The following is a 13,592-nucleotide window of genomic DNA, read 5'->3' as shown; positions in this document are numbered from 1 at the left end:
GGAGATCCAGATTTATGTGAATACCTTTAGTTCTGAAACGAGAAAAGATAAAACAGGTTGCATTCATGTATTCATGAAGCAGGCAGTGTGTGTATTGGCGAATTCTGTACAAATTCACTTATTGTTCCAGCCCTCTTATTTCTGAAGACCCTGTGCTCATTTTCCCTCAATAACATAAAAGCAGTTAGAGCACAAGTGAATTTTCCAACTTGAAACTGGGTACCCACAGTTCAAAAAAAATGCCCTCTGTGTGTGTGTTTGTGTGCAACAAGTTGATTAAAAGATCAGTGTGATTCCACTGGGAACAAAAGTTTTTTTCTCCTTTATGAGATTTTCTACCAGTGAAACGAAAGGGTCTCTTCCAGCCAGGAGAACTGTGATCACAGGTCAACATTCTGACATCTTGATAAAGATGGTGAGTTGGGACAAGCTGCCAATTTTCCTTTCTTGATTTGTATTGCTTGTCTTGCTTTTCCATGGGTAGCTGTTGTGCCTTTGATAGCTGGAACAACAACTTTTAGGGGGACTGCAGGAAAACTGGGTCTAGGGTCTCAGATGGTGATCCTCAGATGTTTGTGTGTCTACAGATCACCCAGGGGACTTGTTAAAGAAGCAAAATGTGATACAGTGGGTCTGGAATGCAATCTGAAATTGCCCAGGGGATTCTGATCTGCAGCCCTACCTGGAAGGATGTTGGTGTAGGACGGAGGTGGACAAATGACTGCTCATGATCCAACCAAATACAGCCCATTGCCTGTTGTTGTAAATAAAGTTTTATTGAAACCGCTGTACTCATTTGTTTTTGAATTATCCATGGCTCCTTTTGTACTACATACATATACATGCCCGCATGGTCAATAAATATGATAGATTCGTACATGACCCGTTGCCACAGAGACCGTATGACCCAAAGAGCCTAAAATATTTATAACCTGGCCCTTTAGAAGGCCAGATCCATACATACTTGGATGTAAACATAAACATTTATATGTATACATGCTATTTTAAATGCCTAGTGTTTGCCCATATAAAAGCTATGTATCAGGTGGCTGATTTGATCTGAGGCTGGAAGCTGGGTGTGGTGTGTGTCTTGATAATGTACAGGGAGGGCTGTTAATAGACAAGTAAGTAGTGTCACCTCCGTGATTCACAATCATCTATTACCTATAAGACTTGTGACCCAACTTCTGACCAACACGTTCCTTAAGCTCTTTAAGCCTCAGTTTCCTAGTTTGTGAGAAGGGGACCATGGGGTCATGAAGACTCTGGGGGCGTGATGCAGTGAAGTGCCCGGTGCTGTGTGACGCACACATCACACCCTCATTGAACTCTGGCTCTTAGTATGGTGGACATCCTCATAGGTATTGTGGTGGCTTCCAGGCTATAGGATATTGAGGTCAACAGATGGTGCTGCTTGGCCTGTCTCGGTCCCCTGAGACAACAGTGTTCAGGACTCTGAATGGCCCACACCCTGAGTCTGTTGATTCTGAACCACGCTTTTTTGGAGGCATGATCTTCTCTTATTAAATGTCATTTCCAATTTTCCCCTTGAATACACAATTTCAAGGAGGTGCCTATACCTTTGGAAGTGGTTATTCCAGTCTCCTTTGAAAAATATTACTAATCGTAGCCATGAAACCCCATTCCCCTTCAAAAGTTCCATCAAACAACAGAGCCAGTGTGTGGTAAATTAAGATAAGGACTGCAGGGAACCTGTGTGCCTTGTTCTGCTTTCTTCAATCTGCAGTGAATCACTGATGGTGGATGTGATACAAATGCATATTTTATATGCCATTGTGAAAAGATTTGCCTATAATCCAATGGTTATTTTCTTGCTGCCCTGTTTATTAACCATAGGCTAAGTAGTTAAAGAGAAATAAGAGGGGGAAAAAAAAGGAACATAAAAGAAAAAAAAAAAACAAAAAAACCCGTCCAAATACAGATGCAGGTTAAACACTCTATGGCCTGTTTAGAAAATAGGCTGAATTTATCACTGAATGAAGAAAGACCAAAAAATCATCATTATCACCATCACAACCACCACGAATTTCTGCTAGTCTTAGGGCAGAATGAGGTGCCTTTCCCTGTGTCAGGAACGATTTTTCCTCCCTACCAGGGACATTTTTTTTTTTTTTTTTTTTTTTTTTGGTCACATCTGGGATGGATACTAGGGTGACAGAGAATGTGGCTGCTACCCTGTGGGTACAGGCCAGGGATGCTAAATGTTCTGCCATGCAATAGACAGTACCTGTTTCTCCCTGAAAGAATGCCAATCATAATACAATTGAGAAACCTTGATGCCTGAGGAGAGAAGTCTAAGTTTTCTAGTTGGTGAACCAGCTCCTGGTTCAGGTGATGACTAATTTTAACCCATTTCTTCCCTCAAAATCACCTCCAAAATCCATCTTCTTCCTTTGCAACCTTGCTGCCAATGGTTGCAATATTACCCCCAGAAAGTCTGCTTCTTGATTAAAAGCAGTTTATGAAAGTAAAACATATTTGCCTGGGGAGAATTATAACAGAGAAGGAATGATTTCATCAGGACATGGTTCATAGATTTAAGAGGTGACCGAGTCCTTAACCTCATGGTCATCTAGTCTAGCACACCATTATATTCATGATGATTTTGAGGGGCTTATAGCCAAACATTATTTTGAATTATAATCATTGCATACTTAGCTTAATAAATTAAAATATTAAAAATAGGGAAATTCTAAAGTCAAATAATTAAAAATTCTGCATTGGTTAAAATTTAAAATACCATGTTAATAGTATTTAATAAATATAATTAGAAAAATAAAATAGGCAGTAAAACTTTTCCCTAAAGATTAGTTTTAGTAAACATATTTAACTTTTTAAAGTATTTTAAGAAGAAATATTAGGTGGTACTTCAGTGACTATAGGATATGGTAAAGTCATAAAGGTGATTTTAAAATTTCTGAATTTGGGCAGGGCTTGATGGAGACAACTCTGATGAAGATCAGTTGGAAAGGCTTTAAGTCTAGAATAGAATACTTGTCAATTTTGCTCACTTGCATGTATGGTAGTTATCACTGGCTATTAGTAGGGATCTTAGCTGGAGCTGTGGCCAGGATATTTACACATGGCCTCTTCATGTGGTGTTTGTTCTCCTTACAACATGGCAGCCAGATTTCAAGCATGAGTATCTAAGGCAAGAAGATGTATTTCCACTTGGTGATTTAGTCTTAGGTGTCATGCAGCATCACTCCGACCATAGTCACAGAGGGCAAAGACATGGGCCCGCTTCTCAGGAGGGTGTCAATGTGACATTGTAAGTGTAATATGCGGGATGGGAAATACATTCTGCCATTGCCACCATTATGTCTATTAGTATAGTTTGATTCTTAGAATCATCTTGTGTGAATTCTTTTATCACCTTTCTCACATTATTTTCCATATGATACGACTGACATTCAGAGAGCTCAAGGGGCAGATCCATTGTCACATAGCTAGATTGTGGCTAAAAAGAAGCCGTTTGGGACACTGAGAAGGTATGTTTCACCTTGACAAGTTCTCGGGGTCTTTCTCACATTTGTTTCCTTTCCTTCACCAGGACGCTTGCTTCTCCTCTACCTGGGACTGTCAGTGAGCAGTTTTAAAAGAGGTGAGATACCCGAAATAGAGACACCTGGAATTCTTAGGTTAGTGAGAGGCTATTTCCTATTTTTGCCTTAGTCAGTAAACTTACTTTCTTTTGGGCGCTAAGATTGGAAGGTCATAATTATTTTCCTAGTCATCCTGATACAGAGATAATTATGTTGACCTTATTTCCTTTAAAGTGTCTTGAAGTTTTTAATTATTAAATATCTCATGTATAAAACACAAAATAATACTATTAGCTATAACAGATCTTTTCCATTTTTTTTTTTTTTAAAACAGAGCATATCAGACTTGTAAACCTTTTCTTGCCCTCCCTAAAGGCAACCACTATTCTAATGTGGTCTGTTTCATTCACAAGGGCATTTTAATTCTTGCTACGAATGTATCTATCTAGAAATAATTTTTTAATATCCATAAGTGCTTATATTTTGGAGGTTTTGTCTATATTTGAACTTTTAGAAATAGTTTATTATTTCACCAGCTAAGTTGTATTTCAATAGACATTATTACCGCTATGTACATGTATGATTACACAAACGATGTTAGTTTACATTGTGTACAATCATAGAAATGAAAAGTTGTACCCCATTTGTGGTACAATGAATCAAAATAATAAAAATAAATAAAAAACAAAATAGTTAAAAAAAAAGACAAACTTTTATTTTTCTGGTCCTTGGTTGACTTATCTGTCAAATGGGTATAAAAATAAAAAAAATGAATTAAAAAAAAGACGTATTTCACTGAGTGACTAGACAATACATTGCAGAGTAAGCATCCTTCCCCAGTGCCTGCTTCAACACCTGCAGTTCACTACCAGGGTGGATCCTACAAATAGGGTAGGCGCAACTTCATCTCTATAAGAAGAGTGAACTGTTTCCAAACTTCTTCCTGCAAGTGCTGCTATAGAACATTTCTAGTTTTCCCCTTTCCTTACTGACATTTGTGATATCAGTCATCATTAAAAAAAAGAAAAACAGTCCAATGGTTTTCAATCACATTTTGTTTTAATTTGTGTTTCTATGAGTACTCATGCATTTGAATATCTGTTCACAAATCTGCTCATGTGGATGACTTTGACCCCACAGCCTGTTCATGTTCTTGGCCCATTTCTTTGTTCCAGGTGTCTTTCCCTCATAAATGTGTAGGACAGGGCTGGGGTTGTGAGGCACTGGGTTTGATTTCTCAGCACTGCATATAAATACATAAAAGAATGTTCCATCAACAACTAAAAAAATTTGTTTTTTAATGTGTAGAACATTAAAACGTTGCAACGTTGAGTTCACGTCTGTGGCTTGTCTTCATGCTTCGTTCATACTGTGTTTTGTTGGCAAAAGTTCAGATTTTAGTGTAACCAAAATTATTATCAGCCTTTTTTCATGGTTAGCACTTCTTGGGTTTTATTTAAGAAATTCCTAACTCCAAAAGCACAAGTAACAAACGCAAATATAGACAAATAGAACCACATGAAACTAAAAAGCTTCTGCACAGCAAATGAACCAATCAGCAGAGGAAAGAGAAAAATCTTGCAGAGCGGGAGAGAATCCCATTTGATTTCACTCACAGGAGGAATCTAAAAATGTTGATTGGATAGAAGTAGGGAGTAGAGTGTTGTTTACCAGGAGCCAGGGGTGGTGCGGAAGTGGTTGAAGGATACGAAATTTCAATTGACAGGAGGAGTAAGTTCAAGAGGTGCACTGTACAGCATGGTGACTGTAGTTAATAGCAGTATATTATATTCTTTCAGTGACTTGGGAGGCTGAGGCAGGAGGATCATGAGTTCAAAGCCAGCCTCAGCAAAAGCGAGGTGCTAAGCAACTCAGTGAGACCCTGTCTCTAAATTAAATACAAGATGGGGCTGGGGATGTGGCTCAGGGGTTGAGTGTCCCTGAGTTCAATCCCTGGTATCCCACTCCCCCCCAAAAAAATGCTAGGAGGGTAGATTAAATGTTGTCATCATGAAAAAAAAAAAATGTGATGTAATATGTATGTTAATCACATTTGACCCTTCAAAAATGTCTATATTTCAAAATATCATGTGGTAAGCAGTAAATAAAACTTTATAAAAAGTGAACACAATGCACAGAAAAGCAAATTTTCGTTACTGGGATATCAGAAGGATATTCTGCCATGTTTTGTTTTTCAAGTTGAATGACCTTCTTGTGCTTAAGTTCTAATCTGGGTGTGATGTATATTTTGCATTTTGGTAGACAGCGACCTAATTTTCTCCCTTTCGCAATGGATGGTTTGTTATGCCAGCCCAATTGTTGAGGAGTCCCTCCTTCCTCCCGCTGATCTGCAGGGGACCTCCGTCCTGCCTGTGAACAGTGGACATTCGTCTGAGAACCTATTTTGAGTTTGCTTGTCTGTTTCTGTGCTAACATTAGGTTGTTGTATTTGATATCGTTTTCTAATTAGACTTGATATCTAGTGAGGTAAAAGCCCTCTACCCCGTTATTTCTTCTTTCTAAAATTTGCCTTAGTTATTCCTGACTCTGCTTCTCGGGGAGTATTAGGATCAGCTTGCCCATTGCCACGCAATGCTCTGTTGGGGTTTAACTGGTACTGTGTTTAGTTCACAGATTATTTTAAGGTCAGTTTCCATCTTAAAATAGAGTCTGGCCATCCACAAACAAAGGGTAGTTCCCTGTATTGAGGTCTGTCATTGACCCTTACAGCCTTTTTCTCCAGCCCTGGCAGCTGTGTGGGGATCAATCAGATAGGCTTTTCTGGAAGTGCACACTGACTTTCTTAGCTTCTGGGTTCCCCCGTCTTGTGGCCACGGATGAGTCGGCTGTGGGTATGGGGGTGCTCATCCCGTTTAGGACTTTGCTGTTCGAGTCCAGCTGCTGTCATGTCGACAGGGTAGGGGACAGGAGCTGGAGGCGAAGACACAGGAAGCAGGCCTCAGGAAGAGACCCGAAAGCCTCAGTCATGGTGAGTGTTCAGTTCATTCCTGGGCCAGTGCTGTGTTCTGTATATGTATGTTTTGGAACATGGCACCAAACTAAACTGCTTGGGTTCAAATCCCACCTCCACCACCTAGAAGCCTGGGATACTTACTGGTACCCAGTTTCTCTTTTTTTTTTTTTTCCCTTAGGGAGGAGTCCGATAGAGTTACTGGGAGGATTCAGAGGTAATGTCAGTGAAATACAGAGCACAGTCCTGTGCCCACGAGGGGGTTACCTGCTGCTTCACTCACCATGGTGGTTGTCTTTGGATTTAATCTGGTATTTTTCTGTCTCTGCTTTCTCTTGAAATGGACTTCCTGGAACACACTCCAACCTGTCGGAGGTTGGCAGTCGCCATTAAGCACACCGAATATTCTTAACATGGTGAAGAAACTGTTGGATCTTGGTTAAGCCATTAATTTTCAAACTCCCCCGTCCGACTCCCTCTTTTCCCAAAGAATACCTATTAACATCGGTGTCATCTGCTGTCCATAGAACACAATTTGAGGAAGTCTTCATAAAAAAATTTTTATTCTGCTGTAGTACAGCAAGTTGGTCCTGAGATGATGTTTAGTGGAAGGACTGGAAACAGAGGTTGTAGTTTGGAGCCTTGTATTGGTAAGAAGTCTCTGAGAGTAAAAAATTCTTTCAGTGTATTTAAAAAAATCTGAATCACACGTTAATCAGTCAGCCCTCACTGAATAGCAAACATATTCACACAACATATGCTATGAAGAAAAAAGGGGAGGTAGCTTATTTATTTTAAAGTAAAAGTGTCCTATTCTTAAAGTCTTCATTGCAACCTGCTGCCAGGGTATAATTTGATTTTATAAGAACCTCAGCAAGTTCCCTGCTAATGAAGAAACTGAGGTGCGAATAATTTTAGTGACTTTTCTAGGCCACTAAATGGTGGAGGTGGGATTTGAACCTGAGAAGTTGCCTTGGGCTGGAGGCCGTCTGCCAAAGTACAGACAGCTGTTCTCATTTGTAGCAGCCCTGTTGAACTTCTTCATGGAGGAGGGAGGCCCGTTTATTGGTATCTGCCAGAGTTCATTGACTGCCAGTTTTTTCTTTCTTCAAAGAACTCAAATTGCAATTGGAACTGGTATTTTGGGAATGTTGGGAATGCTGTTGAGAGGGATACGGATTTTTTCCCGCTGTTCTTTTTCACTTCTCAAACATATTTTCTTATTTCCCTGGTCATATTCCTTATTAAAAACAGTCCATGAAAATGTTTGGCTGGTAGTTGTTCTGAGTCAAGAAAGAAATGCAAAAACAAGCAAAGAGGCATCTGCTACCTGGCCCCTCCCCCTCCAGAAGTTCACAGCCACTGTGCCCCTCCCCCCTCCCCACTTTTAATCGAATTGAGGGAGAAAATTGTTTCCTAGTTTTTGTTTGTTCATTTCCTTTTTAAACACCGTCATTAACTTTCTCGAGAGGTGAAGTGAAACCAGTTGGAAACAACCCCTTCTTTTCCTTTTTAGAAGAGTTTGTATAATCCCTTTTACTCTTTGAGACTCCCCCATTCCCAACGAGTGGGATGTCATCAAAGCCTCTGACACATGTGAAAGCTGCTGAGGCAGGGACCTACCTGGCAGGAAGGTGTGACAAATCCAAGAACCAGAGCTAAGGTGTGAACTCTCTGGGCCAGGATTGCTGGTCTTCTCAGTGCTTCATCCTTACTCCATCAGGCAGATTAGGCCCGTTAGAGGGTTTTGCCAGCTAAAGCAAGCCATCAGTCACAGGGCTGAGACACTGTAGTATCTCCTGTTTACGTGCATTACAAGAAAATGTCTAGTATTAGTTCTGTGTACTTCTGAATCTTAAGAATGGTTATAAGATTTTAAAAATTTCCATGGCTCGTGTTGAGTTCTTTCAGTACACTCATGCTAAATAACATGTTGGGTTAACCTGAAGTAGGAACGTTTTATTGTTTTATGGTTTCATGAATGAATTTTATAAATGTTTTATCTCCTGTATTTCTTTTAAAATGAGCTTCTTAAAAGAGACTGTGAATTACTTAAACATAAAGTAATCACTTTTGGTTTATCTGTGAAATATATATATATATATGTAAGGAACTGAATGGCCATTGTACTTAAACTGAAACATTGAAATACAAAATGAGGCTTGCTTTTCATTAAAGAAAGGAACTGGTAAAAATTGCAGTATGTAAACACTGTTGCCTAGTAAATTATAATCAGATTGCTATTGGATGACATGTTATATTGTGTCATGCTTAAAGATTGGTTCCCAGTGATGTCATTACAGGCTATGCATAGGCAGGATACGTTGTTATTAGAAGATTCTGTGCTAACAATTTGCAACAGACAAGGAGTAACTTGACCAGTAAAATCAGTTAGAATTGTAAGGAGGCATTTCTTTACAATTGAGAAAATCTTTGACATGTGAGATCTTAACTTTGGGCAAGATTCATTAGACATGGACCCCTTTATTAATGTAACAAGTATCTTCAAAGCTGCCAAGTTCATTTTTCGGTGTTGACTTTACAGATGAATCACATGAAGAACTTGAGCTGTTCAGTGAAATTTTTTCTCTTTGTTCATATCCCTGTTATCACTGCAGGAAAAAAAGAAATGAATGGCCATATAAAGGGTTTGTAAAGCAGATACTCTTTATTTTACACTCTTTTAGTGTTTTCAGTCCAGTGCTGTGAATGCCTTTGGACTGATTTCCTTGAATGAACATTGGAGACAGGATGTAGTTGTGATTCTGAAGTGTCCACTAGTGGGCGCTGCAGTGCTTCCAACGTTCTGTATATTTTTTTAATCTGGGTACAGTATTAAAAAAAATCATACAGTAAATAGTGAGTTTTCTTCCTTTTAGAGCTGCTGTCCTGTCAAGAAAAACACCAAAAATACATTTGGAAGATGCTATCTACTGAAATTATTTGCTAAAATTTTTAGAACAGAAAGCACAGTTGAGAATGCTATTCAGTTTTCGCTAGCATGCATTTATATTTGTGGATTGTCACATTCGTTTCTGTTTGATAGGCATACACTTTGAAGTCCACATTATGCAGAATGGAAAGGTACTTAATGCTGTAGTCCAAATTAGCAGTATTTATTAGGAGAAAACCCTGCCTTTTCCTATTAAAGAAAAACATTTAACATGCTTGGTTTATGTGATTTTGAGTATGAAGCAGTGCAGTTGTGGCTAAGATGTCTATTTGATATTTAGAGCAGAATTTGATGCTTTAATAAGGGAATCCTCTGTCTCCCTCATCCATCATCCACCATCCTCATCCATCCAAACACCACTGTAAATTTGTCAGAGCCTTTTCCATATTCAGTACTTACATAAATAATGGCTGCTGTGATTTGAAAAAAGGGAAATGTGCATTTTCTGGTTATGTTATATATCTGATCACAGTCATGGCGGCATCTCATAGTTTTTGTTTTGTGTTGCTCAGCCTTGGTGCATATAATTTAAGCCCCAGAGCCAAAGGACATGTTTGTATGTTGACCCCTATTGTGGTTAATACTTGCCAAAATGAAATTAGTTCGGGGGGGTTTTGCAACAGCAGACAAGACACAGCCTCTGCTCCATTACTATGCTTTTATCATTTCCCATCGCCTCTCCTTCTCTCCTTTGCTATCTTAGGGATTATGTGGGTTCTCTGCAATATTCTGAAATTAATCAAAGCAAGCAAAACCCCATGCCTTATTATCTGTCACGGGAACAGAGTGGTTTCCACAGTCCAGACAGCTTTGTGATGTTGTCCAGTTGAGTAACTAGAATTTTATTATCTTTTTGGAAAAAAAGCTTCTGGTTTTTACACAATGAAAGCTTTTCATGTTAAACGTGTACGAGCAATGGATCGCTCCACGTGAGTGTGACAAAGGATGTGAATTTAACTGATAGGCTGTTTCCCTTATTTAAATAAGGAACTGATCTGCGAACAATGTCCATTTCTTTCTTTGATTTTTAGCTTAGCAGGACAGCTGTAAGTCCCTAATACAGTGCAGGTCATAGGAGCTTTCTGTGCAATGAGACAGGGGCAAACTTACAGCATGCTTATCCAGTCTGGGCCTTGTGTTCTATCTCATCTTTTTATAATCATGCTCTACAAATTATTTGTTTCCACTAAATTAGTGGCCATTGTACAGATTGCCAGACACTTAGTTTGATTGAAAGTAATAAAAGGAGATTATCCACTGGGTTGGTTGAGTGAAGGTTCTGATTTGACCCATTGCCTGGAGAGAAAAGAATTAATCTTATAAACCCGACTCACTTCTGCCATGCTTTGAAAAACTGCCAAGAATGCATTAGATCCCCTTTGTCTTTAGTGCACTGAACGCTAAAGATGGGTGGGATAGAACTGCAGAGGAACCAAATAGATGGTGGCTGTGTGCTGTGCTTCGACTGGTGTCTTAAACCACAGTGGGAGCATGGGGGTCTTTCTCTTGTTCCTCCTCCACATTCTTAGAAGAGGAGGAGCAAGATGAGAATTTTCAATTTTATTAAGTTTTAGATTCTGCAATTAGAATGTAAACATACGCATGTTCTTGTGTCTTGTCCTCATGAAATAGAACATCGTTCTACTATCCAGTTTCATGGGTGTGGACCTGATGCGAGGAGGAGAAGTGCAGGCAACTACAGCTAAGAGGCGGGTGACTCGAGAGCCACGTCCCGGCTGACGTTGCCCTCGAGGTATCTTGTTGTCCTGCATCTTCCTAGACAGACGGAATGAGATCGTTCAGTGTGCCCATCCTCAGGCTGGCTCAGGGAGACCCTCGGGAAGAAGGAACCAGTGAATCCATGTCAAGGGCAGAATCCTTGGTCCTTTTTAGAAGACAGCATGGTGAACTTGAAAGAGGCTTTGGAGCCAGCCAGACTTGGTTTATGTCTCCTGACTTCAGGGTTTTGTGGCTGGCCTTTCTGAACATGTCCCCTAGGTTGCTGAGAGCTGGAGGGAAGGTGGCCTGGTGATGGCTGGATGTCAGAAACGAGGACAAAGGTGCAATGAGCTGCACTCGGTGGGACCTCGGAGGTTGGACTCTGTATTTGGCACCAAGAAGGGAGAGCAAACCCTGAGGAGCAGCTTCTGATGCCTCATATTTGGAAGACTCCCAAAGCCCCTTAATCCAAAGGGGAATTTCCACCTTAGATGCAACGAACAGTAGACACCAAGCCTACCTCAACCTTTGAACCCTAAAAAGATGACCTTTTCCCAAAGAGCTATTTTCAGGAGAAGCTGTAGGCAAAATCCTAGAGTCAACTCTGATCTTCACTCTAAGTTCTGTAATTTCCAGTGAGCGTCTGAAGCGTTACTGAACGTCGGATGCTAGTTTCACTTCTTCCCGTTGATGGCGGCAGTGACAGGTTGAGGAGGGGGTACCCAGGCAAGCCTCTCTGGCGTTCTCTTGTGTCTTGCTGTGTGTTTTGGTTTCTGTTGTGGGAGAAAAAATGTGCTAGAGATGAAGATGGGAATCAAAGAACCATGACCCTGGTGGGAATGTTAATTAGTAAAGCCATTATGGAAACCAGTATGGAGGTTTCTCAAAAAATTAGGAATAGATCTAGGACGTGATCTAGTGGTCCTGCTGCTGAGCACGTAGCCGAAGGAAATGAAATTGGTGTGTGGAAGAGACACCTTTGTGCCCACGTTCATTGCGGTGCTATTTGCTATAGTTAAGGCGTGGATTACGTACGCATGGATAAAGAAAATATGGTATACATATACAATGGAACACTAATTCCTTTAAAAAAGGAAATCGTGTCATTTGCAGCAACATGGATGAAGCTAGAGCAATTTTTTTTTTTTAAGTGAAATGGTCTCATTTATATTGAAATCTTTAAAAAAAAAAAATTGAACTCTTAGGTGGTTACCAGGGACTGGGGAGATAGGCAGTTGGGGAGACACTGGTCAAAGGATAGAAAATTGAGTTATGTAGGAGAAATACTCTCAGGACATCTTTTTACAGCATGGTGATGATGCTAGTCTTTGGGTGTTTTGAAATTGCTAATAGGGTGGATTTTAAGTGTTCTCACCACAGAAAATAAGCATGCGAGGCAATACATAGGTGGACTAGCCCAATCAAGCTATCCCACAATAATTACATGTTTCAAAATATGTGCATGATGAATATATATGATTCAGTCAATTAAACGTGGTGGAAGTAGTTCCTTTCACTTAAATTCTTCGGGGTGGAGGGGCGCTTTCCTTTGATCTTCATCCTTTTGTTGCTGACTGTTGGAATCCATTTCCTTCAGGTTGCCCCCTTTTTAGCGTTGAGATCAGGTAGGATAAAATGAAGGCAGAAAAGGAACGGGTAAGAGATAATGATGGGCAAGGGGATAAACCAAGTGGGATCGGGTCAGCAGGGGGCTCGGAAGGCCATTGTTCTTGTTAGTATGCGACGGCCGTCCTGTGGCTTGAGTCAAGGTGTTAGGAGGGAGATGACCGTGGGACCTCAGGTACCTGGTCTGCGTGTGTTCCATAGGTTTTGTGGGTGTGTTTGTGCCTGTGCACACAATGGGGGTTCAATTTGGGTCTCTTTCCAATTGACCGGTTTTTAGGGATGCTTTTATTGTGCACTAGTGGAATAGAAGGTCACTATCACTGGGTATTGTTGTGACTGGTTCCAAAGTCAGGGGACTTACCTTAATTTTTGACATTGTCATTTCAACCTAAGGAAAACCAGTCCGTTGTTGCTTCTGTGGCAAAGAAATCCCATGCCCCTGTCTCACCCAAGGTTTAGATACGAGAGAACCGACAACCAGGAGGTCAAGGACTGAGTCTGTTTTTATTTTCTTCATGAACCTGAGAGGTTTTTGTCCAGCATCTGGATGAACCTCAAGGGGCCGGGCGGTGAGCAGGAGTAATGCAGTGTGCTTTTGCTTTCTGACCTGAGGGCCTTTGGGGTGCCCTGCCTGTCCCTGTGCTACTGCTCTTGGGTAGCAGTGTGATGGGAGCCCTCTGCTGAGGCCCTGGGGTGTCTGGCTAGGGTTTTGCCTGACAGCCACTGGAGTGCTCTTGTATGGAAACCTCATCTGTTT

General features: G+C 40.6%; 1 long non-coding RNA gene across 1 annotated transcript in view; it reads left to right on the top strand.

The window, feature by feature from the left end:
* The window catches only part of LOC306648109, a 253,596-nt gene that overhangs the window by 190,759 nt on the left and 49,245 nt on the right, over window positions 1-13,592 (top strand). The window contains exon 2 of the long non-coding RNA XR_013760297.1: window positions 3,575-3,625. This is a non-coding gene — a long non-coding RNA (uncharacterized lncRNA). The remainder of the gene's footprint in view (window positions 1-3,574; window positions 3,626-13,592) is intronic.

This window comes from Sciurus vulgaris, assembly GCF_902686455.1.
Source record: "Sciurus vulgaris genome assembly, chromosome: 17".
Classification (NCBI taxonomy): Eukaryota; Metazoa; Chordata; class Mammalia; order Rodentia; family Sciuridae; genus Sciurus; species Sciurus vulgaris.
This window is presented reverse-complemented; position numbering and strand designations above follow the sequence as displayed.